Genomic DNA, 13,972 nt, shown 5'->3' with positions numbered 1-13,972 from the left:
CATATGCTACAAACTTTCACCTGTTGTACATTGCCACAAGCCAAAGAATGCACAAGAGAAGTAAGATCATTAACTTTATTCTCAAGGTTAGAAATACTTACCTCATTTACTCGTTTATTTGCGAAGTCTCCACGGGTGCCAAACTGTTTCGAGTTGGCTGCCATGTTTGAGATCAATTGGCGTGCAGCCTCGGGTGTCTTATCTACCAATGCCCCTCCACTTGCAGCATCAATGATACTACGGTCAGTAGGCATCAATCCTTCATAGAAATATTGAATGAGTAGTTGATCGGGTATTTGATGATGAGGACATTGAATGCAGAGTTGCTCAAATCTTTCCCAATATTCAGAGAGTGTCTCTCCATGAGATTGCCGAATCCCATATATTTCTTTCCTTATGTTGGCAACTCGAGATGCTGGAAAATACTTTTCAAGGAAGATCTTCTTCATGCCATTCCAATTTCCAATTGAACCTGGGAGAATGGAGAAAAGCCATGCCTTTGCTGCCCCTTTTAAAGAGAAAGGGAAAGCTTTTAACTTAACCTATTCTTCATCAACTCCGTTCGGTTTCATGCCAACACAAATCATATGGAACTCCTTGAGATGAGTATGAGGATCTTCTCCTGCAAGACCATTAAATGTTGGTAGCAAATGTATAAAACCAGATTTGAGCTCAAAGTTTACATTATTGTCGATGTTTATGCACAATGGCTGATTTTCCATGTTAGGAGCAGCAAGCTCCTTGAGTGTTTGTTGTCGTGCAATAGCCATGGTGTTGAGGCGAGCTTCCTTTCATAACCTGCGTAAAGTTTTTTCTATTTCGAGATCCAATTGCACTTGACTTTGGTTAGTAGAACGGGTTGCTGGCATAAATCATCAAGAATACTCAAAAGAAACCAACCACACAAGAGATCGAAAACAATGCAAATTGTACGAAAATCCTACACTAGAAAATTAAAACTACCTAAAAACACTAGAAAACAGTGGAATTTGGCCTCGATAGGATGGGGCTAGTGGTGTAGCACTAGTCCTGTTCATAAATTGTTTTCCTTCAGGAAACAAAAGGCCGATACCTAATTCCACCAAAAAAATCTGTTTTGAATAGTACCGCTGCCGTAAGTGAACAGTACCGCCGCAAGCAAAAATTCTGTCTCTTTTTTTTTTTGAATCACAACAAATAAAAATAACAGTACAAGCACAAGAATCAACTAAATGATTAATAAAAATTCTGTCTCTTTCCATGTCCTTGCGACCAAGAAAAAGAGTTTAGCCTTGCATGTTTGTTGAACAACTAATCAAAAAGGAGGAGGAATGCATGATTTCAGGTTTCTTAGAGGAGGGGGGCATTTTTCTCCTCTTGACTGGCTGCCCCCTTTCTCTTCTCTCTTTCTTTTTATATGCTAAGAAACCCTAGTCCCTATTTTACAAAATAGTCCTCCTTTAAGTTGACAGTTTACATTTAAGTACTTCAATAACTATTTTCCTAAAAAGAAGAAATAGCCTTGCATTAAATCTTCAAGCTTTGACTTAGAGGAGCTAAATTGCTGAAATAAAAACTTGGACGCTGGTTTAGATGCTTCAAAATGTAATTTGGACATGTTCCTTCACGAAACCTGTTTGCTGGCAGAATTCAGCTGTCATCTTTGAAAAATCATATCTCCCGCAAATGACATCATTTTTGGCTAAAAGTTTGAGAATTTATAGGACTATTAGTCAGGAATCCAAAACAATTGAGTTTGCATCAATTGGACTTATGTAACTCCAGATATTTAAGTCAGAATGGCTGAAGGTCAACACTGGCAGATTGCGAGATTTGACTTTGAAAGCTGCGATTTCCATGATATTCCTTATTTTATTTTCTTGCCTTAGATGTCTAGAAAGGTATGGATGTTAGCTTTTTAGTGCCACTAGAATCACTTCATTTCGACCTCTAGAACTCACGCTCTGCACAAAACATCGACTAAACGTCAAATATGCCAGTTACCTCCAATATACTCCTTTTTGCATCTTTCATCCAAAAGTACCTTCAAAACATAAAACAAAGAATTTCAAGGTATTTTATAGATATAACATAGGCAAATCATTAGTTAAATACGGGTGAAACTATCAAATAATATAGTTGCATCAGGCTCTAAGGCGTACTCAAAAGGATGGTCGAGGGCTCGAAGGTGCACTAAAAAAGGAGGTGAGGGCTCGAAGACGCACTCAAAAGAATGGTCGAGGGTTCGAAGGCGCGCTCGAAAGGGGGTAGGGTGAATGGTCGAGGGCTCGAAGGCGCGCTCGAAAGGGGGTAGGGTTAGGAAACGCACTACCTTAAATGGTTGCGGGCTCAAAGGCGTGCTCGGAAGGAAGCAAGGGCTCAAAGGCGCATTCAAAAGAATGGTCGAGGGCTCAAAGGCGCGCTCGAAAGGGGGTAGGGTTAGGAAACGCACTACCTTAAATGGTTGTGGGATTAAAGGCACGCTCGGAAGGAAGCGAGGGCTCAAAGGCGCGCTCGAAAAGAAGGGAGGGCTCAAAGGCGCTCTTGAAAGGAAGTAAGGGCTCAAAGGCACGCTCGAAAGGAGGTAGGGTTAGGAAACACACTACCTTGGATGGTTGAGAAAAGGTAGTGGAAAAATACAAAAAGATTTTTTTTTTTTTGCAGCCTAATTCTCATGGGCGGCCTGCCTAGGTTAAAATTTCTTAAAGGTGAAAATTTTCCAAAAGCGATTTCATACTTGGCCCTTTCAAGGTGGCCTTTCATTTGATGGATCTCGTCAGAGATTTCTCTTATGAATTTTGCAAAACTCATTGTCCAATGTCTCAAAGTTTAGATGATGTGCTTGCATCTTTACCTGATTTGAAATATAGGCCCCCATTTCTTCTTAATCTTCTTGTTTGCTTGATTGATAATGACTTGCTATCTCTGATTTGGATCACCTTTTTCATTTAGCTTCTAGCCTAATCGAGTTGGCCCATATAAGTCTCTTCCCAGATTCGTTTACACAGCTTAGCCTTTATGGTGCCCATCGTGACCCACTTGCTTGCTAGAGATTTTTCATCTCGTCAAATAATTTGAGAGGATCATTCATTAATCCTCGTCTCACTTTTAAAAACATTTGTTGTCACTTGCTGAAAGAATCAAGCTGCCTTTTATAAACCAAGATGCCCCCTTGTCTTGTTGCAGGAAATGTTCATCTCTTTTTCTAGAAGGGATCGATTTTTCCTTCTAAACATAATTTTGCCCCCTTGTACTGGTCATTTCCCTTAGGTATGCTTTGTCAATAACTTTGCCAAATAATGATCTTTTAAGTGACCATTTTCACATTTCTCCCATTTTTAGTTTGGTGAAGGAATATTTGTCTCGAATGAATCTTGAAATCTTGATCTTGCATTTTGAAAACAAAAATTGTTTTGATGTAAGTTTAAAAGCATTTGCTTTTGAAATCTTGCAACTCCTTGGTTTTTTCTTGGAAAAGAGATTATTTGCTTTTGTATTTGGCGATATTGTATTTGGTGAAAGTACATTATAAGGTGACCTTCTGTTTCTTATAGGTTTTCAAAGTGAAGGGCTCGAGAAAAAGGTCGAGGTTTTGTTTGAGAAAAACTTGTCTCTTTTTGAACACTTATGTTATCAGCATGAGTAATAATAAATAGCTTGTTCTCAATGTCACGACTCTAATAAAGAAGTACTCTTTGCATTTTGAGAGCATTGTTTATTAATCCAGGTTGTTTGCTTGCTTGATTAAAAGGGACTTTTACAATTATGTAATGTAAGCTGTGGTTTTTTGCTATGAAAGAAAAGGATTCGTAAGGCTCAAAGAGTGTTTCCGGGTTTCAAAGATTGAGGATCACTATCAACAGTTCGACTCTTTGTGTCATTCATCTTTTCTTTTGTCGCTCTTCTTTGATTTGCTTTTTCATTGCTTTGCTAGGGCATACTCATTTTATCTTGGTTATCACTCTTTCTTGTGATTTGGGCATGCCCCCTAGTCATTGAGTTTCTTGGGCTCTTTTGCCTTTTCGGCTGTCTCACGGTTTTTTCATCTTTTCTCCTTGAAATTTTCACTTGCCCCAGTGTGGGGTGTGATCCTAGTCGGTTTTTTTCATGAAAGAAAAATTATTCAGGCTCAAAAAAAGACTGCAAGGGATATACTTTTTAGAATGTGAAAGGAATAACAAATATAGTCTTTCCTCATTTCAAACGCAAGTAGTTAAGATCAATAAACTTTGGCCTCGTCCAATGTGATGGTTTGGTCTTTGCAAAGAGATGCATTTCGTGAGTCTATGAGCAATGAGTTCACTACATACCATTATTCATACATTTAAAACAACATGTCTCAAGAGTCATGGTGTGAGGATGACAGTTCATTTTCTATTCGTGCATTTTGGTTCAAAATTTAGTCACCTCAATGAAGGAGTTGCTTGATTCATGTGTCATTTTACAAGTAGAATGTCATAAATATTATTTTAAATAAACACCAAATTATTTTTGAAATCAAAATGCAAGTTCAATTTTTTAAAACTCCAATAGGGAAACTAATTTTGGTAAAAGAGATGAATTGCGTCTATGAGGTCATGCGAGGCTTCAAAAGTGTATTTGTGAGTTCTTAAAGGGAACCCCTTTCAAGATATTTTGGTTGTAAATCAACGGAAGAGACACAATTGAAGGACAAAAACAAAGACTTATACTAGCAAGGTTACACATAAAAGGGCTAAACACTTAGTAATCATCGATTGGAATTTCTGGAATCTTCCAACCATCCCTCTCCTTTGAATTCCTTGACATGGGCACCTTTTCAATAGTCAGTTAAGGTCATACATAGACCAGTCTTGGCTTAGTGACACTGTAGCTTCGTCTTCAGGATGAGTGACCTCTAGATGTCTTTGTTTTGGTAGCTCTTTCTCTCGTTTTTGTAACCACCTTTCACATTGTGAACCTCGGTTTCTTTCTTTTCCCTAGTGAAACATTTTCTTCTCAGTCGAGTCAGCAACCCTTCCTAAATGGATAGCTTGTTCGATCCTCTTAGCTATAGCGACCAGGTCAAAAAAATATTGTGCAGAGCTTCCAACCAAGTATTCAAAGTATGGGGCCTTGAAAGTGTTGACAAACAAATAAAGGAGGATTAACTTGTGCGGCAGTCTCACGCCACCTTTGAGTGTATTCTCTTATGGACTCCTTGTTGTCCTTTTCCATAGCTTGCAAGTTTGACCTATCATGACCCACATCCATATTGAACTTATACTGCCTAATAAAGGCATCAACTAAGTCCTTCCAATTTTTTTTTATCTTGGTATTGTCCAACCACATATACCAAGTAAGGGCAACGTCACTCAAATTGTCTTGAAAGAAGTGAATCAACAGTTTCTCGTCATGGACCACCTTAGCCATTTTGTTGCAGTATCCCTTGAGATGAGTTACAGGGTATTAAGTTCCTGTATATTTGACAAACTCCGGCACCCTAAACTTCTTAGGAATGACTACGTTAGGTACCAAACACATCTCAGCAACCTTTATATAGTCATGTAGGCTAGATCTCTTGAATGCCATCAGCCTTTGTTCTAGGGCAACCCATTTGTCCAAGCCATCTTCTCTTACCATCTTGTTCTTTTGAGATTCCTTCTTTGTAAGGTCAATGGTAGATGACATTTTTATGGGATATGCTGGTTGAGCAAATTAGGAATACATAGCCTATTGAGACATCTCATTTGCCCTCAGATTCTGTGGATTTACGAGCATAGGTTCAGGTTGAGCTATAAATTTTGCTTCTTCATGTTTAGATCTCAAGGCCTGTTCGATTAGGTTAGTAAGCCTTGTGCTTATTCTCTAAGACTTTCCATCTCTTTTCGGTGTTGGTCTTCCAACTAGGCTTTTTTCTTTGTTTTCCATTTGTCTTTTTTTGCAGTCGAGTGTTATAGGTATGGGGGACTTATTTTTCACCTGGTGTGCGGTATTATGACAGTTCATAATTGTATGTTCAAACATGCATGAAGATGAATACAACATATTGGGTATGGATTCGCCTTTTGGGGGGTGACATAACGATCGCTATTCTTTAAATGTGTGGTCAGATCTGAATCCGATATTTATTGCAATGTCGAGAGGAGATCTATTTAGCGTTTTGTCATCTGAGCTTTCAGCCACATTCTTGGTGTCTTTCATTATGCATCTAATGTCTTTGAGTAGCAGTATCTCACCGACATCCAGTCTAGGGTAGTCTCCCTCGGTCATTTGCAAGGCTTCAGACTCAAGTCCATACTTTCTGAAAATGATGAGGATTTCCTAGAAAGTCTACCACTTAATGTGCGTGTCCAAACTCTCATGCAAGTGCAAAAGGAAAGAAAAAGAAAAAAAACAAAAAAAATTAGAAAACAATAAAAGTGAAAAGAAAAAATAAAATAAAAAATATAATTTATACAGTAACTTGCCTCCCCGGCAACGGCGCCAAAAACTTGACACGATCAAAACATTGATGTCTTATCCCAAGTGCAGGAGTGTCGAAGTAATAAATAACTTGGCAAGACCGGGGTCGAATCATAGGGAGATAAACTATATAAAATTATAAACAACAAATGAAAAGGAGTTGAAGACAACTTTTGAGATGTGATATTGATGTAAGGATTAAACAAGGATAAAACAATTGTCAAGGTTTGAGGATCCACTAATGGTATTTTAAATAAGTATAGTATAAATTCTTTTTATTACTCAACTGAAAACCACACATAAAGGAGGTTCCAATCAGATTATAAATTATTAACATGATTATATTAATTATCTTATTTGAGTAATGTCAATACTTGTAAATATGGTCAGGTATTCATGGTGATAACTTATGTTAACAACAAATCAAGTTCCTTTCATAGCAAGTGTAGGTTATACCATACAGTAGGTTATCAAAGTGCCAAGTATTTGTTGTAACAAGGGTTGTATAACACAAATCTAGATTAATCATTTAACAAGCAATGTATGAAGAGTGAGTAAGATAACAAATACAAAACATGTTAGTATCAAATATTAAAGTCCATGTTGAGTTTATATTATACTTATTCTTACACCATTAGTATACCCTTTTCACCTTGACAAAATTAATTTAGCTAAACATCAGGAAGAAGAAAAAAATAAATAAACAATATAAGAACATAAACATGATATAAGTTAACTAAGTATAGTAAAGGAAATGAAAAGCATAAACAAGAGATTAATATAACATAAAATAAAAGTTGAACATTACAAAATATGAAGAGAGAGAGTGATCTTGATCTGAACACCAAGATATCTAAATGTATGGCAAATGCCTCCTTTTATAGGCTAAAATTCAGAACTATTGATTTGATGACTAATTATTGAGTGGGTGGCCACCTCTTGACTTGGTGACAACCATTATCTTCTTGTCTGAACAAAACGTCATTGCTAAGGTCATAATTTGAATAGTTAGTCTTCATGAAAGTTCTGGGCATTTGTCTCAGCTTTCCAACAAAACAAGAATGAGCTTATTTGTACTTTTAGAACTCGCGTTATGGGCTGAACACTGAACAGTGTCTGGGCTGCAGGACAGATTCTGACTTCTCTTTTGTTGCTACAATTTGAACTTGAAAACGGCCCTTTTGAATCTTGGACTCTTCATAAACGTTTTAGGCCTATGTCTTATCTTTCCTTCCATATAAACCAGACCTAAATTCATCTTCTATAGCTCCAGTTATGGTCCAATAATTGAATGATGTTCCAGTTTGAATTGAACCAACATCTCTTCTTTAAGCTTAACCATCTCTTTATCTTTTCACTTTCAATAATTAAACACATCAATCCTTTAAATTGTGAGATATGCCTGCATTCAAAATGAACATTTATCATAAATTAAAGATATCTTATGTTATCAGATTTGTTATTATAAAATATGCTTAAGTTAGGGAATTTAATGATACTTTAAGTGCAATATGATGACATAAAACCTTAATGAAAATGCACTTTTAAGTACTAATCATTTATTTTGTCCCCATAATTTTTTCTTTCTAACAATTTAGCACTATATTCACTTTTCATTTCCTTAATTTCACCATTTTTATCTTGATTTAGGTTTCTTTAATTTAATTTAACTCATTTTACTATCGGTTAAATTTCTCATATTTTAATAGCCTAGAAAAATTATAACCGGGGGTTTACAGGGATCTACTTTGATTTCTCTATCGATAATATCATACCAACAACATTTGAATAAAAAGACTTATTAGAATTCGATCCCTTAACACAAACTTCATTATTATGTCTTTCTAATCTAATCATACTCTTCAGTATTAAAAACATTTCCATTAATGATGTTTGGAGTGAGAGCATGACATGACGGGACATCGAGGAGTCGTCACCTAATTGTTTGGTTTAAGGTCACTAGGAGACCTGGGTGGACTGGTCTTATCATAAATTCCAAGGTAAGGGATTTATTGTGGCTAAAGAAAGTATTAACACCCCTAGCGCACCTTACATGAGATCAGTTGAATTGTGTTATCTGGATGTGATTTAAAGGTATTGATGGATTCCTAACCGGTGGTCTGTTTATAGCTTAGAACATAAATTTACGCTCATGAACAAAACTGGGATCTCAAATTTATTATGGGTGCTCAGTAGGTAATGAGATGGCATGTATACCAATCACTATCAATCGAAGCACTTAACAAAGAGTTGGATGGTTTCACTAACTTAAACCCTGACTGAAAGTCATAGGGTAAATCGTTACTCCCCCACCTAGCCTGAAGTTTCCATGTGCTCATCCTAGAGCGATATATCAAAAATAAACTAATAGTGCATGAAAACATTTATGAATGAGCATGATAAAATATTCTAAAACGTAAATAAAATAAAATAAAATAAGCCAAATGTAAAAATTTAAACACATCAAAATAGATAAACCACATCAAATACACAAAGTTTAGTCTAATACTGTAAGAAACAATGCCATCCCTAGTGGAGTCGCTCTTCTGTCGCACATGGACGGGCGACATTAGGGGGTCGTTGGTAGTCACCACTTAATTATTTGGTTCAGGGTTGCTAGGAAACCTAAGTATACTAGTTTTATCAGAGATTCAAGAGTAAGGAATTGGTTATGGCTAGAGAAGGTATTAGTACTCCTAGCACACCCTACCTGAGGTAAGCTGCATTGTGGTATGAATGTGGTTTAAAGGGTTTTAATGGGTTTCTAGCCGGTAGTTTGTCTCTGACTTAAGATGACGATTTATTTGTCTAAATAAATCTGGTGTTAAGAATTTATTATGGTCTTGTATACCCGAATAAATTCTTATAAAAAAATGGTTTTTTGTTATTCGTATATTACAGTGAAAAAATATTCCCAATAAAAATTGGTGAATATTTAGAATAATTCTGAGAATTTTCTAATCAACTTCTGTTATTTAAATATTAGCCTTACTTATAGGTCCAATATTTATACCAGAATATTGACCATTAATTCTCATGAATTAAAATTTATGAGTTATTGAAATATTGGTCAAATTCTCATGTATTCAGTAAACTAGTTATTAAATCCAAAATACATGCTAAAAAACTAAAACATACCATGTATTGTTTTTAAAACAAGATATGAATTTTTATATTTTTGAGATCGTATGCAATTAAAAACATTTAATTAATTAAATTTTGTTATCTTTCCCTTTTTTTTGTCATTCATTTAACACAGTGAAAAAAACAATAAAAAGAAAATAAACACACACACATTTTATTTTTTTACTATATTTTACTCACACACACCCATAATTATCAATTTATAAATTACTAAAATTCAAAATAATCCAAGCAACACATTAAATATTTACAAAAATTCACAAATCAATCTGGAGAAATTGCTGGGAATTCAGGAACAATGTTAGGAAGCTTTAAAGTTGTAATAATAGTGGCGGCGTGTGGATCATCATTACTAGCAGCACATGGTCCCATGCACGGTCACCATGAAGACAAGAAAATCGGTGGATCGAGAGTAAGTTTTTCTTGTTCTTTTTTTCCTTGGAAGTGAGAGCTACCACCACCTGCAAAACAAGGAAATCAACACAAGACAAACCAGTTTTATTTCTTCTTCTTCCTTACAGATCCGCCTCTCCACTGGAAGTTTTGGCTGCATGTCAGTGTTGATTTATCGATACAATGGTTTTGAGGAGAAATAAAGGTTGTTAAGGTGAGTCTGCGGTAGCCTCTGTGGTGGCTACCGTTGGTGTTAGGTTTGGTGCTATTATTCAGCCAAAAAGAAAGAGAAAAAATGGATGGTTCTTTGTTTATAAGGTTAAAGAGAGAGGAAAGGCTGACTTCCAGTGGTTGATAATGGAGTTCTTCTTTTGGCAGGGAGAGGGGCTGACAACTGTCTTGGAGGCGCTGGTATTCTTCATTATAAACGACCAGGAGCCGGAGATGATGGGTTTATGGGTATTGCTTCTCTGCCATTATAGGAAGGAAAGCTAAGGATTTATAGGTGGTGGTGTTGTTGTTTAGTGACTGATGGTGAGTGGAAGAAGGAGAGGTCGTTGTTGAGGAAGAACAAAAGAGAGGGGTGAAGCTGACAGAGAAGTGTGTTAGTGGTTGCAACAGGTTAATAAAAGAGGTGGGAGATGAACAATCTCAGGCTTGTCTTGATGAAGGAGAAACAAGGCAGCTATTATGAGGGGAAAGGCAAAAACAGGTGTTGAAGATGAGGATGAGGGCAGTGGTTTTAGTGGGGAGGAGCTGGAAGAGGACAAGGTTACTAGATTGGTCGGCAACGTTATAAACCCAGGGAAATAAGTGTTTGCGCAAATTGCAAACTAAAGAAGTGGAAAATAAAAGTGAAGAAATTTATCTATAGATTTAAATAAAATGGAATTCAGAAATTTTTAGATATAAATTTCCAAACGAAATATTTCAAGATATTATAAATTTAACCCAGAAATATTGAGGGTTAGATTAAATTAAAGAAAATGAACTAAACTAAAAAGTTGAGGGGTAGAATTATAAGAAATGAAAAGTGGTAACTTAATTATAAAAAGAAAAGATGTGGGAGAAAAATAATACACTTAAAGAAAATGGAGCCTAAGTGCAAATAAGAGAAATTATAGGGTATAAATACCCCTCTTCCTTGCTCATCAAAACCGGCAGCAACTATTAAGAGAAAGGGAGTGAGTTTTTGACTTTGTTCTTGCCAAATCAAGAGAGAAACACCAAAAATCCCAAGAACCCATCCAAGATTAAGGGTTTATAGGTAGAATAAACACTTGTGGGCAAAGGATTAACAAGAAAGTTAAAGGTAGAGAGAGAAGGGAGGGCCGACTGTCATTAGAAAAAGGGGGAGTTGAAATTTTTCGACTGGTTAAGGATCGAGACCTTGATTCTTACCAGGTAAGGAGTTCTAAACATGGTTCTATAAGTCATTTTGAATTCGATTACGAATTGATGCCTTAGTGTTGAAATTTAATTAGGGTTCTTAGACTTGAATTGAGAGAAATGAATTAATTGTTAAAATTAAGTTAATTCATGTATTGTATGTGATTGGGAGAAATCATGATAATTCATCATAGAAAATGTATGGGTAATTGAGTTAGGGGTGGCCGACCATATGAAGAGCAAGAGGAAAAGAGGGAAGATTTAAATAAATAGAGTAAATTGGCTCTTAAAATATATTTTTGACACTCTTATATGGTATGTGATATTGCTAGGGGTTGAGATAAAAGAGGAAAAGTTGAATTGTGGATGTTGTGTGGAAATGGAAAAGTTGACGAATCTGGACAGATTCGTCTCATGACTTTTGGAGAGAATTCGAGTAGGAAGATGAGGGAATTAGGATCAAGTTCCTTCATAGGAACTATAGTTTTGGATGTTGATTAACTAACACTACAAGATTTCACAGTTTTACCGACGGAAAAATTCCGTCGGTGTGTGATTAGAAGTTCGTCAGTGATTTTTTTACCGACGGATTATGTCCGTCGGCTTTCCCTTCGTCGCTGATTCCCCATTCCGTCGCTATATCGGTCGGAAAAACAAAAAAACCATTTGCCGATGGTTTTACAGACAGAATTTGCGCGCCAAAAAAAAAAGATTCCCGCTTGAAATATACCGACGGATTTTTAGTCTGTCGGTATATTGTGATTGACCAACGGAAAATAACTGTCGGTAAATCTGTCGGTGAGTGTATGAAATACCGACAGAATATGTTCGTCTGTAAATTCATCGGTAATTGTGGAAGCTACTGTTAAATGCCGACGGATTAATTCCGTCGGTAAGTCTGTCGGTGAGTGTTTAAAATACCGACCGAATTCATCCGTCGGTAAAATCCTTGGTAATAGTTTTTTTCTTAATTTGTTTTTAAAAAATTATTTAGGATATATAATATAAAACTATATAAATTAATTGTAATACAAACCAATTATGCAAATAAAATTTATATTAAACATAAAAAAAAGAAAAAAAAAAGTTAAATAATATTCATTACAAACTGAATATGTTTCAAGAAAAATATTAAATGAAGTTTTAAAGGTAAATAATGTTGATTACAAATTAATATAAAGATGATGGAGCTGGAGGAGGAGGAGGAGATCCTGGCGGAGGCTGGTGGTTATACGGCCAAAAAAGATTAGGCGCACATGTTCCGCTATTTGACAATTTCATAATCATTTCGTGAAGCTGTTCATAAGCCGCTTTTTGCTCTTCATGAGCCGCTTCATACTCCGCTTTTTGTTGTGCTTGAGACGCTTTGAGTTGCTCAGACTCTGCTCTTTGTTCCGCTCTTTGTTGTGCATGAGACGCTTTGAGTTGTGCGTACTCCGCTTTTAGGTTATCGTAGTTCTCGGTGAGTTGCTGCAAAGCCACGAACTCCTTAGATTGGGAGCTCGATATTGATTGGGAGCTCCCAACGGTTGAAACACTACGGGTCGACCGCAAGTTGTCGGCCGTAGTGTTGGAGAGCCCGTAAACCCGATTTTTATCGGGTCCACCTAACGAGCCAACCTCCATCCAAAAATCCGGATCGAATTTCAGATGGGTCAAAGTATCGTCCCCGTATCTCTCCCTCAACCGATTATTATAGGTCTCTTGAAAATAAAAAATAAAAAAGTAATCATCATATTCAATACAATAAACATAATAACTTACATAATAACTTACAAAATAAAATGGTTGAACAAACATACCACGAAATGCTGAGCACGGTTATCAACGAACTGTTGCGCCCCCTTCTGGCGGTCTTGACTTCGCACGTGCGTCTCCACAAACAGCTCCATCGGGCTCGGCTCACTTCCAAGAGACGCAGCCTATAATGAAAAAAGATATATTAACAACAACTGAATTTAACGATACATTTCATTTAAATTAATCTTACCATCCATTTCGCATGTGCAGCAAACGGAACGGAGCCGCCAGTGTGCGTTGTCACCCCGCCATGAATTGGCTGATTCCGGTTGCCAGCACCGGACTGTGAGCGTCGTGTGAACCGCTCAGACGTCACGTGCTCAAGATAGTGCGGCCATATATCTTCCGGGATGTATATCGGTTTGAAATCCCTCCAAACCGCAACATCGTTCCAGCCTTGGAAACCCCTATCCCTCGCGATTTTTTTTCCTTTTTCTGTGCTTCATACAAAAAATCACGCAACCTACTTCACGCAACCAAAAATTACATTTCGAAACATAAAGTTTTTTCTAAAAAAAATCTTGTATTGTTTTCGATCTTACCTAGTTGCCGCGTGATTTTCCCACACCCTCCCCTCACAACAGTGTTATGCTCAATGTCCCAGCAGAATTTGTGCTGTGTATAAATAAACAAGTTTAAATAAAAATAATAATTTATTTACAATTATATTAATAAGCTGAAAATTATAAATTAATACCAACCTCAAACCTGTTAAACCATGCATTGATTTGAGGCATCCATTCAGGATGCTTGGATATCTGACTCCATTGAAACAATGGAATCTCCATCGACGATTTAAACGCCGATGATATTACTCGGGCGGCTTCAATGTTTGTGAACCTGA

General features: G+C 36.6%; 1 non-coding gene across 1 annotated transcript; it reads left to right on the top strand.

Moving 5' to 3' along the window:
• Nucleotides 1-294: 294 nt before the first annotated feature.
• LOC112326700 (small nucleolar RNA R71) lies at nt 295-401 on the top strand. The gene has a single exon (XR_002980630.1). It is a non-coding gene; the product is annotated as a small nucleolar RNA R71 (small nucleolar RNA).
• Nucleotides 402-13,972: the final 13,571 nt, after the last annotated feature.

This window comes from Populus trichocarpa, chromosome 2 (genome assembly GCF_000002775.5).
Source record: "Populus trichocarpa isolate Nisqually-1 chromosome 2, P.trichocarpa_v4.1, whole genome shotgun sequence".
NCBI classification, from domain to species: domain Eukaryota; kingdom Viridiplantae; phylum Streptophyta; class Magnoliopsida; order Malpighiales; family Salicaceae; genus Populus; species Populus trichocarpa.
Note: the sequence above shows the minus strand (reverse complement) of the source record. Positions and strands in the feature narration are given on the sequence as shown.